The sequence below is a fragment of the Capsicum annuum genome, chromosome 9 (genome assembly GCF_002878395.1).
Source record: "Capsicum annuum cultivar UCD-10X-F1 chromosome 9, UCD10Xv1.1, whole genome shotgun sequence".
Lineage (NCBI taxonomy): Eukaryota > Viridiplantae > Streptophyta > Magnoliopsida > Solanales > Solanaceae > Capsicum > Capsicum annuum.
In genome coordinates, this window is record NC_061119.1 from 93,309,777 (window position 1) to 93,320,164 (window position 10,388).

Consider the following 10,388-nt stretch of genomic DNA (forward strand, 5'->3'; position numbering starts at 1 on the left):
GTGATCGATCACATGCGTAGTTTATACTCCCTGTCAAGAGTATGACACCTCGCCCCAACATAAGGTTTCTTTCTTAGGAGGATGAGACATATGAGACCATGTTGCTCATATGGTTTATATCGGTTAAGAGAACCTCCCTTGCAGGACAATTTTTCCATATAATAAGCTTTTCAGAATAGTTTTAAAGTATCTCCCTTCAGATAAAGTATTTTTCCTAAAGTTTTAAAGCTTTAACTGAAAAACTAAGTGTTAAGGCTCACAAGTTTTACTCGGATTATGCTTTACAGAAAGATATTAACTACAGTTTTCAGCTTTCAGCTTTCATATTTCAGATTTTAGATTTAGAGTGAGTCCTTTCAATACTTAGACAATATGATTTAGAGGGAGAATACAAGTACAACTTTTAGAACTAAATGTTATGACTCACTAGATTTATAAAGGATGATTTGCTTTTCATGATTATTATTTTCAGCATTTTAGATATTCCAGCTTATGTGAGTCATTTACATTTAGCATGCATTATTTTACAAATTATGATGATAAGATGATGTTTTTACTTATGCATTCACCCCCATATACTCGGTACATCCTCAAAGTACTGATCCACATATATGTTTATGTACTACATTATCTCATAATGTAGGTATCAGCTCAGTTGTAGCACGTGTACTATATTCAGACAGTTTGCAGATTCGAGCCAGCAGATGACGAGTCCTTCTATTTTGGGGAATTTATTTAGATGTTTTTTATGTACTTTATTTTCTTATTCATATGTATTGATTAGTGATAGTTGGAGTCGCGTTACAGCTATCTATAGTCAGTAGAGTAGAGGCTTCACAGATGTCAGTTAGAGTCAGTTATGTATTTTCAATCCCTCTTTTAGACTTTATCAGAATGTAAAAGTTGTATTGATATTGTATTTTTTCTAGATTCCATCATTATTATGTTTTCTCACAGTAAACTCAGTCTTTTACGCATATCATTCAGTTGCTTATGAGTTATGCCAGTAGAAGGTTTAGCTTGGGATCACTTGTGGTCCTAAGCACCGTATGACGTCTCGAGATAGATTTTTTAGGCGTTGCAATAAGCCTTCATCTAAGTGTTGACTTATCAACCCAAGTCATCATCCATGACCAGCAAGGGCCCAAATCCAACAATGAGTTGACGACTTAAGTTGATAAGTTATCAACTAGTTAATAAGTTATCAACTAAAAATTTTAGAAATTCTTATTTAACTTTGGAGGGGTATTTCAGTTTTTTCTTCGCCTCAAAACCTATCCCTCCCACGACTTAAAGCATCATTATGCGTTATTAGCCATCACTTATCAATTTTAAATGCCAAAAAATCCTCATTCACTCTCAACATCAATATTAGGATTTTCTTTCAAGATCATTCCCCGAGAACAAGATTCAAGCCTCCTTCAAGAAAATCAAGAATTTAAGATTCCCAATCCAAGAATGTTCAAGAAAAGTCAATTCTCTTTCAATATTAAAAGCTCTAAGGTATGTTAGATGTTCATCTATGGACCCTTTTCACCCATGGAGTCCAAGAACCCAATTTCAAGTTTAAAAGTATGATCCTTTACATATTTTTATGAATTATGTCCATGAACTTTCATGAATTTTGAATTTTATATCATGTTTACAAGAAATTATTCTAGTTATTAAACCCTACATATTTGAATAGGGTTGTTTGCTGATTTAAGCCATAATTGGTAATTTAGTATCAAAATCAGGCTACTACCATATGTTTAAAACTATTCGTATGCTTAAGCCATACATTGCAAGTATTTTGGTGAAATGCCTTAAAGAATGAGTTTTGAATATTGATTGCATATCATGTCCTCAAAATTTTGGTATGATCTTGTTGTTATTGCTATCGAATCCTGGGGGTTTGAATACCCAAAATTTAGCAGTTTACATACTTTCAATATCCTCAGAATGATTTAAGTTAAACCAAGAGCATAGTTGATTTCTCAGTTATTATCATCATAATGAGCACTATAAGAATTCATAATCAGTTAAACTCAGTTCAGTCTAATAATCAGTGTCATTCAGTTGGGATTAACACTTAGCACCAAGTGAGCATTAGGATAGTGTCTCATTCAGTATTTTAGTTTATAGACTATATTCAGAACATGTTTTATGGTTGGTCATGCATTCTCAGTCTTTACAGATTTTATGCATTTTACTAAGTACTTTATGCTATTCATTCAGTTAGTTACTACTCATTCACATGAAACCGTACATATTATCCTAACCTCATTTAGCATACTAGTACATTCAAAGTACTGATTGCATACTCGTTTCTTGCGCTATGATATTTAATATCATAGGTTCGGATGCTCAGTTCCCTGATCGCACATAGACATACCAGATTATCTGTTGTAGTAGTGGTGAGTCCTCATACTTTGAGGACATAGTTTATTTATCTCAGTTTATCTTATCAGTTCAATATTTTCTATTCAGTCAGAGTTAGTTGGGGGTTTGTCCCATCAGCTCCACAGTCAGTCAATCAAGGCTTTTCTGACTAGTATAGACAGTTAGTTAGTTTTTAGTCGTTTTATCGATATTGTCAGTATTGTTTTACAGACATTATCAAACTATGTTTTAAAACGTTATGGCATTTTTTAGTTAAATTCCGCATATGATCTTTTGATATCAGTTATACTCAGTGCTCATAGTAGGTACCAGTCATGGGTTAGCTTGTGGTCTTTTGGGACCGTAAGCACCGTGTGGCACCTAAGATGTACTCTCAGAGAGTTACATTTAGCTTCAGTTTTTGTTTCAATAATGATAAAATACGGAGGTGTATGAATGTGATATGTACACAAAAACATGCACAGATTTCTATCCATCCATTTGAGAAGATGTATGAATATGCTATATGTACTATATCAATTTGGTATAGCTACTGTATATGCTTGCCCAGATTTTCTCTGTAAAAGTTGTATTTATGTAGTTTATATATTGTATCAATGTGGTATAAAAGTGTATCAATCTAGTAAAAAGAGTATCAATAGGGTATATGGACACTGCATATGCATGTATAGGTTCCCCTTCTCTTTTGTTATAAAAGTGTATCAATGTGGTATAAAAGAGTATCTATTGGGTATAGCGATCCCCTCTCTTTTTTTTAGAAAGTGTATCAATGTGGTATAAAAGTGTGTCAACGTGGTATAAAAGTGTATCGATTGGGTATAGAGACTGCATTCGACTGACTGACTCCAATTGTCCACATTTTCAAATTGTGAGTTATTTGTTTTCAAAATGGTCAACTCATATCCTTGGGTAAATCTCAGGTAATAGACCCAAATTGGGGTGACTTTCAAATTTTTGCCCCAAATAAAAAAGTTTCCTTAAAATAGTTTTTACCTATTAACTAATACTTTTTGGACGAAATTGTCTCTAACCAATAGAGTAAATTAAATAAATGATCCTTATAATGGATAACTATATCTTTCAACTTTTATTTTTTTGCTTTTTAATTTTACTTTGATTTTTTTTTCTCAACCCTTACTTTTTTTCTTTTTTCCTCTCAACTTCTTTTTTTTTTCTTTTTTTCTTTTACTTTGATTTTTTATTTTTATTTTCTTTTTAGTTTTTCTCATCCCTTACTTTTTTTCTTTACACCTCTCAATGTCTACTTTTATATTAAAAAACTTTTTTATTTTTCTTTGTTTTTTCTTTTTTTTTTCTATTTTTCTTTTTTCCTTTTTCTTTTTCTCGACCTTTATTTTTATTTAATCTTTTTTTCTATTTTTATCAACCTTTATTTTTTTTTCATTCTCTCTCAACTTCTATATTTTCTTTGATTTTTACTTTTTTAATATTTTACTTTATTTTCTTCCTTTTTTTTTTAATTTTTATTATTATTTTTGTTTTCTTTGATTTTTCCATTCAAGTTACATCTTATGAGCAAGAGTTGACACTATCACATTATAAAGGCAAGATTTATAATTTTTAAAAAACAAGCTACATTTCATGGAAAAGAGTTGACACTACCACATTGAAGAGGTAAGACTTATAACTTTCAAACAAGAAGTTATGTTTCATGGGCAAGAGTTGACACTACCACATTGTATTTTTATTTATGAGATATTTTATAACGCTTACCTTAGAGGCAAGACATAGTTCAGGGACTTTCAAACAACAAATTATGCCCCACGAGAAAGAGTTGACTCTATCTCATTATGTTTTCATTTATGAGATGTTCTACAACTATTTCCTTAGAGGCAAAACTTAAGGACTTTTAAACTATAAATTATTTCTCATGGGAAAGGGTTGACTCTACCACATTATATTTTCATTTATGAGATGTTTAACTATTGCCTTAGAGGCAAGACTTAGCTCAAGGACTTTCAAACAATAAAATATGTCCCACGGGCAAGAGTTGACTCTACCACGTTATGTTTTCATTAATGACATGTTCTACAACTATTGCCTTAGAGGCAAGACTTAGCTCAAGGAATTTCAAACTACAAATTATGCCCCACAGATAAGAGTTGACTCTACCACGTTATGTTTTCATTTATGAGATGTTCTACAACTATTGTCTTAGAGGGAAGACATAGCTCAAGGACTTTCAAACTATAAATTATGCCCCACGGACAAGAGTTGACTCCACCACGTTATGTTTTATTTATAAGATGTTCTAAAACTATTTCCTTGGAGGCAAGACTTAGCTCAAGAACTTTCAAACTACAAATTATGCTCCACGGACAAGAGTTGACTCTATTACGTTATGAGATGTTCTACAACTATTGCCTTAGAGTCAAGACTTAGCTCAAACACTTTCAAATAATAAATTATACACCATGGGTAAGAGTTGACACTACCACGTTATGTCTTTATTTATAAGATGTTCTACAACTCTCGCCTTAGAGGCATGACTTATTCCAAGAATTTTCAAACAAGTTGCATATATTGGGTAAGAGTCAACACAAACACATTGTGTTATTTACTTATGAAATGCTCTATAACTCTTGTCTTAGAGTTAAGACTCAGTCTAAGGACCATCAAACAATAAGTTATGACCTACGGGGCAAGAGTTGACACCACCACATTGTGTATTGATTTATGAGATGTTTAATAACTCTTCCCTTAGAGGCAAGACTTAGACCACGGACTTTTAAGTAACAAGTTGTGCCCCATGGGCAAGAGTTGACATTACCACTTTATGTTTTGATTTATGAGATATTCTATAACTCTTGCTTTAGAGACAAGCCTTAACCCAAGAACTTTCAAATAACAAGTTATGTTCCATGGGTAAGAGTTGAAACTATCACATTATGTTTTGATTTATGAGATGTTCTATGACTCTTGCTTTATAGACAAGACTTAGCTCAAGGACTTTTAAACAAGTTATGCTTCACGGATAAAATTTGACACTACTACATTGTGTCTTGATTTATGAGATATTTTATAAATCAAGGACTTTTAAAAAAGTTATTCCCCCATGAGTAAGAGATGACACTATCACATTATGCCTTCATTTGTGAAATGCTCTATAACTCTTGCATTAGAGGCTCGAATTAGTCCAAGGACTTTCAAACAACAAGTTACGCCCCATGGGCTATGTGCTAGGGTTAATACGACCACATCGTGTCTTGATTTATGAGATATTCTATAACTCTTGCCTTAGAGGCAAGACTTAGCCGACAAGTTACGCCCTGTGGACGATAGTTGATACTATCATATTGTGTCTTGGTTTATATGATGCTCTATTAGTCTTGCCTCTAAGACAAAACTTAGCCCAAGAACCCCCCAAAAGAACAAGTTAAGCCTAATGAACAAGTGTTGACACCACCACCTTATTTTTTGATTTATGAGATATTCTATAACTCTTGTTTTAGAAGCAAAACTTACCTCAAGGATTTTCAAACAACAAATTATTCTCCACAAGCATGACTTGACACTACCACATTGTGCCTTGATTTATGAGTTGTTCTATAATTTTAGTCTTAGAGGCAAAACTTATTCCAAAGAACTTTCTAACAACAATTCATGCCCTTAATTTGCTTTGATCTCAAAAAAAGAAGATCCTTTTGCAGATTATCTAATTTTTTATTTATTAGCAAAATATAATAGAAGTTGAAAAAAAAATGATCAAACAAAAGAGAGAAATAAAAAGAAGATTGAGAAAAAACGGCAAGAAAAAATAAAGATTAAGAAAAAAAGCAAAGAATTAAAAAATTGAGAAAACTTAAAATGAGAAATTGAATAAGCTTTTCATCGATACCAAATTCGCCTAAATCTGACTTTCGGTAAAGGAGTTCTGGCATTTTAAGTTAACAGTGTGTCATCTGAACTCTCAGCGCGTTGCGGAACTAAGCAAATCGGCAGTTGTCAAATTCCAGTGAGACTCCGCGATCCCATTGCGTTGCGGAGGAGTCCCATTTCATATTTGTCAATTTCCAGCAAACCTACGCGATAGTGGCGCATCGTGCCAGTGGCCAAAATGGCAAAACTATAGGGCACCGCGATAGCTCCGTATCACGGAGAAAACCCAGTTCCCACTTGTCTTTTTTCTAGTGAGCCACCATGATTGTGGCGCATCGCGGTGGCCACCCAAATTCGAAAAATGCTACGTTTTCAGTTCCATCCAAAAGTTTAAAGAGGGCATTGTTCGTTGAGTGAGTTCGTTGAATCCAACAATTTGAGGTATCACTATTATTCGGATTGAAGACCATTTTATTCTGGGAGGAAGATTCCATACCCTCGGGTATAGTGGGGGGAATTATTCCTTAAGGACACTCCGTGAAGTCGGAGGAATTGGCCTTAAAATTCTATTTCATCTCTTTTCTGAACATTAACACACTTCTTAGATAGATTATTCACAATTTAGTGTTGAAGGTGTTAAGGAACTTCATAAGTATTCTTGTCTTGCACTTGAACTAGTGTTGAAGTTTGTGTTGGTTATATACAGATTCTTGTACCCGAATACATACTAAATAACAAAAGTTATCAAGACTTTGCAGAGGCGTGGTTTCAACCTGCAAGTCCAATTCCTTGGTTGGGAAGGAGTTGGCGTACTGTACAGTAGGTAGAAAGGTATTTAGCAGTAGTTTATCTTTAAAGGATGTATTTACAGGATCTTCCAATTGCATATGTTCATCAATAACCGTTCGTTTAGTAGCTATCTTCGGATTTGTCATTCCTTATCTATATCTATAATCTATATCTATATCTATAATATATTGTTTGAAATTTTTGTCCATCATTAAAATCTTTGCTTTAGACAAAATTATTTTTTCACTATTTTTTTCTAATATTTAAGAGTTGAAAATTGATTAAATATATTTATGGTAAAACTTTTTCTTATTAGAAGTCATCAAAATTAATGACAATTAATATTTTTTATTAGTTTAAGAATTCTAAACCAACTAATTTGATATTGAGAAGATTTGAAAAATCTAGAAATCAATATAAAAGCGTTCAAATAAGAAAAATTTTAGAAGTATCAAATTTTAAAAAGTTTTAAGTAAAAAAAGAAAAATAATCATACCACAAATATGGTTCAAATTGATGTGTCTCTAACAAACGCAAAAGTAATGACCCATCAACCACTTAAAACTTTTGATGGTAAAATATATATGTGCTTACACTAAAATATATGTTTATGTTTATATTATTATATTAAAGTGCGAAGAATTTTTGAAAAGTGATTTAAATTTTCACACTTCATTAAAAATCTCTGAAATAGATAAAATTATTTAATTTAAATAATCAAACGTTACACGTGCGAGGCACGTGCAGTTAAACTAGTTATTCTATTCATACAATTTTTTTTCACTACAATTATCTCACTATAAATAAAATACTTACAAATTGATCATCTCCATAATAATCATTAATTAATAAATTTTAAAAGAAAAAATGAATTAAATAAACTTATTAGACTATTTATCATATGTTATAGAAAAACTTTTTAGTTTTCAAGTTATAGCAACTTTCATTTCAAAAAAAGTAGTTAAAAATGGATTTTTCATTTTTTGAAAAATACAAAAAAATAATTACTGAAAAGGAAAACAAAGATTTAATACAACTAATATACAATAAACCTTTCTTAAATGTAGTTATCCTTAATTATTGATATCAACCCACCCTCAAATTCCTCTAACTGTTTTTATTTTCTCCTATTTTAATGCTTCCATTAAGAGTTTTCATCTTCGTACACTACCTTCTTTTGAAGTATTATTTTACACAAATCAAAACAAAAGAACAGTGGAATTTTATCTTCAAAGTGGAGTTGGATTTGGCTTTAAATATCTTAGAAAAACAAACAGTAAATAGAAAAATAATTTTATACCAATTTTAAAAATAGAAAAAAATGATTCAATATCAATTTTATACCAATTTAATACAGAAAAAAAATCAAAAATTTGCAAAGGACCGTGTCAATCCAGAGTCTGATAGATGAAGGTTGAGTTCTACATTAAGTAAAATATTTGCAGATTTGATATTCTTGTGAACCAAAGACGGTAAACAAACTTCAAGCAGATACCTGCAAAGGATGTTTATTTTAGCAACTAATCAAGAAACTTGAGAAGAAGAAGAAGGAAACATCAGTATATTAAACATGGTGGCTAAACAATGGCTGACAACATATGCTCTTTTCTTTTAATTTACAGATAATGGATTATCTTCTTGCATGTTACACAGTAGGATCGCTACATACTTTTCCTTAGAAAAAAACCCTAATGAAGAAACAACCCCTTCTACATTAATCTTTTGTCCTGATGCAGCTTTTAAGTCTATCCACCACATGTTTGTTTTAATACATGAATGAACTGAAAGGTCAAATTTCGAGTCCTCGTCTTCGTATTCGTCGTCGTACTTGGTTGTTGTTTCGTCTTGTTGTTGTTGAATAGAAGAATAAAATTCTTCCCAATTAATTATGAGGTTGTTGTTGTAGTTGTTGTTTTGTTGGTGTTTTTTGCTGCAACTATATGTAGAAGAAAAGCTAAGAGTAAAACAATACCACTTTGAGGTTCAAAGAGAGTGTAAGAGGTTTTTTCTTCTTGTTGGGACGATAAAAATGGCTAGAATGAATTGGGTAGATTAAGGAGCAAGAAGTAATTGAGGTAGACTACATAATTAGAGGTAATATAACTTGCCATAATTATCCAAAACTTTAATTAAGAGTGATAAATGTTAAATGCTAAAAATAATGAAATAATTTAAATAATAAATATTAAAAAATTGATTTTCAAATATTTAATTAAAATAGATTTTTCTAAAAAGTTGCTATAGCTTTTCTTTAGTCTAGTAATTATTGAAAAGTTTTGCTATAACTTATAATTAACAATCTAATAAGTCTATTTGGGATAATTTTCACTTTTTAAAAACAACAGCAAAGATTAAGGGGTCATTTGGTTTGAAGAAAAGTTATACTGGGAATAGTTATGTTGGGATAAGTTATGATGTAATTAGTTATGCTGGGATTATTTATTGAGTGTTTGGTTTGTCATATTCAAACAAGGATGCATTATATAATTTCTAAGAATAAATTATTTGTTTACAAAAATATCCTCCACCTTATTTTATTTTTTTCTAATATTTTTCATCCAAATTTTATTTGTTCATTCTTAAAAATAAATTTTTCATCTTATTTTAGCTTAAATATTTTTGTGTGTGTATTCTCATGATTGTATCGTGCGTTTTTTAAAATTAAACTTTCATCTTAAATTTGTTTTAGTAAAAGAGATTTTATTGTTATTGTCAATTTATTTAAGCACATATCACTCTTATATTGTAAAATATTAAAGTTATCTTTATTTTAATTGATATCTAAAATTTAAATTTTCAAGTGATAAAAGATTATTTAATTTAAAATATGTAATTAAGTAGTGGAGTCAATATTTTATAAGAAAAATCAAATTTTAAATAAACATAAGCATTAGATAATAAATTCAATGTATAATATATTCATAAATAAATATTATATTTATAAAGTAATTTTTTAATAAAAAAATATATTATCAAAAAAAATAACGAGTAGTGAAGGAAATGATATTAAAAATTATGAAAATATATATGGATGTGAAAAAGTGATGTATAAAAGAGGGTTTAAGGAGGATATTTTTGTTATTTTATACAGTTTGTCCCAATATAAGTTATCCTAGTATTACTATACCACCCCAAAGTAGGGATAACTTATTCCAGTACTAACAATTAATCCTGAGATAAGTTATCCCACACTTTTATTACCGAATAAGTGATTAAGAGGTACTAAAAAGTTATCTCAGAATTATCTTTCCTTATTCCTTTCACCAAACGGGCCCCTAAGTTATTCTTTCTATCTGCCCTACCTTTGATGGACAGAGTCTATCCTAGCCTTGATAGACAGAGTTACCTTATATTTATTGATGATGGAGGTGACAGAT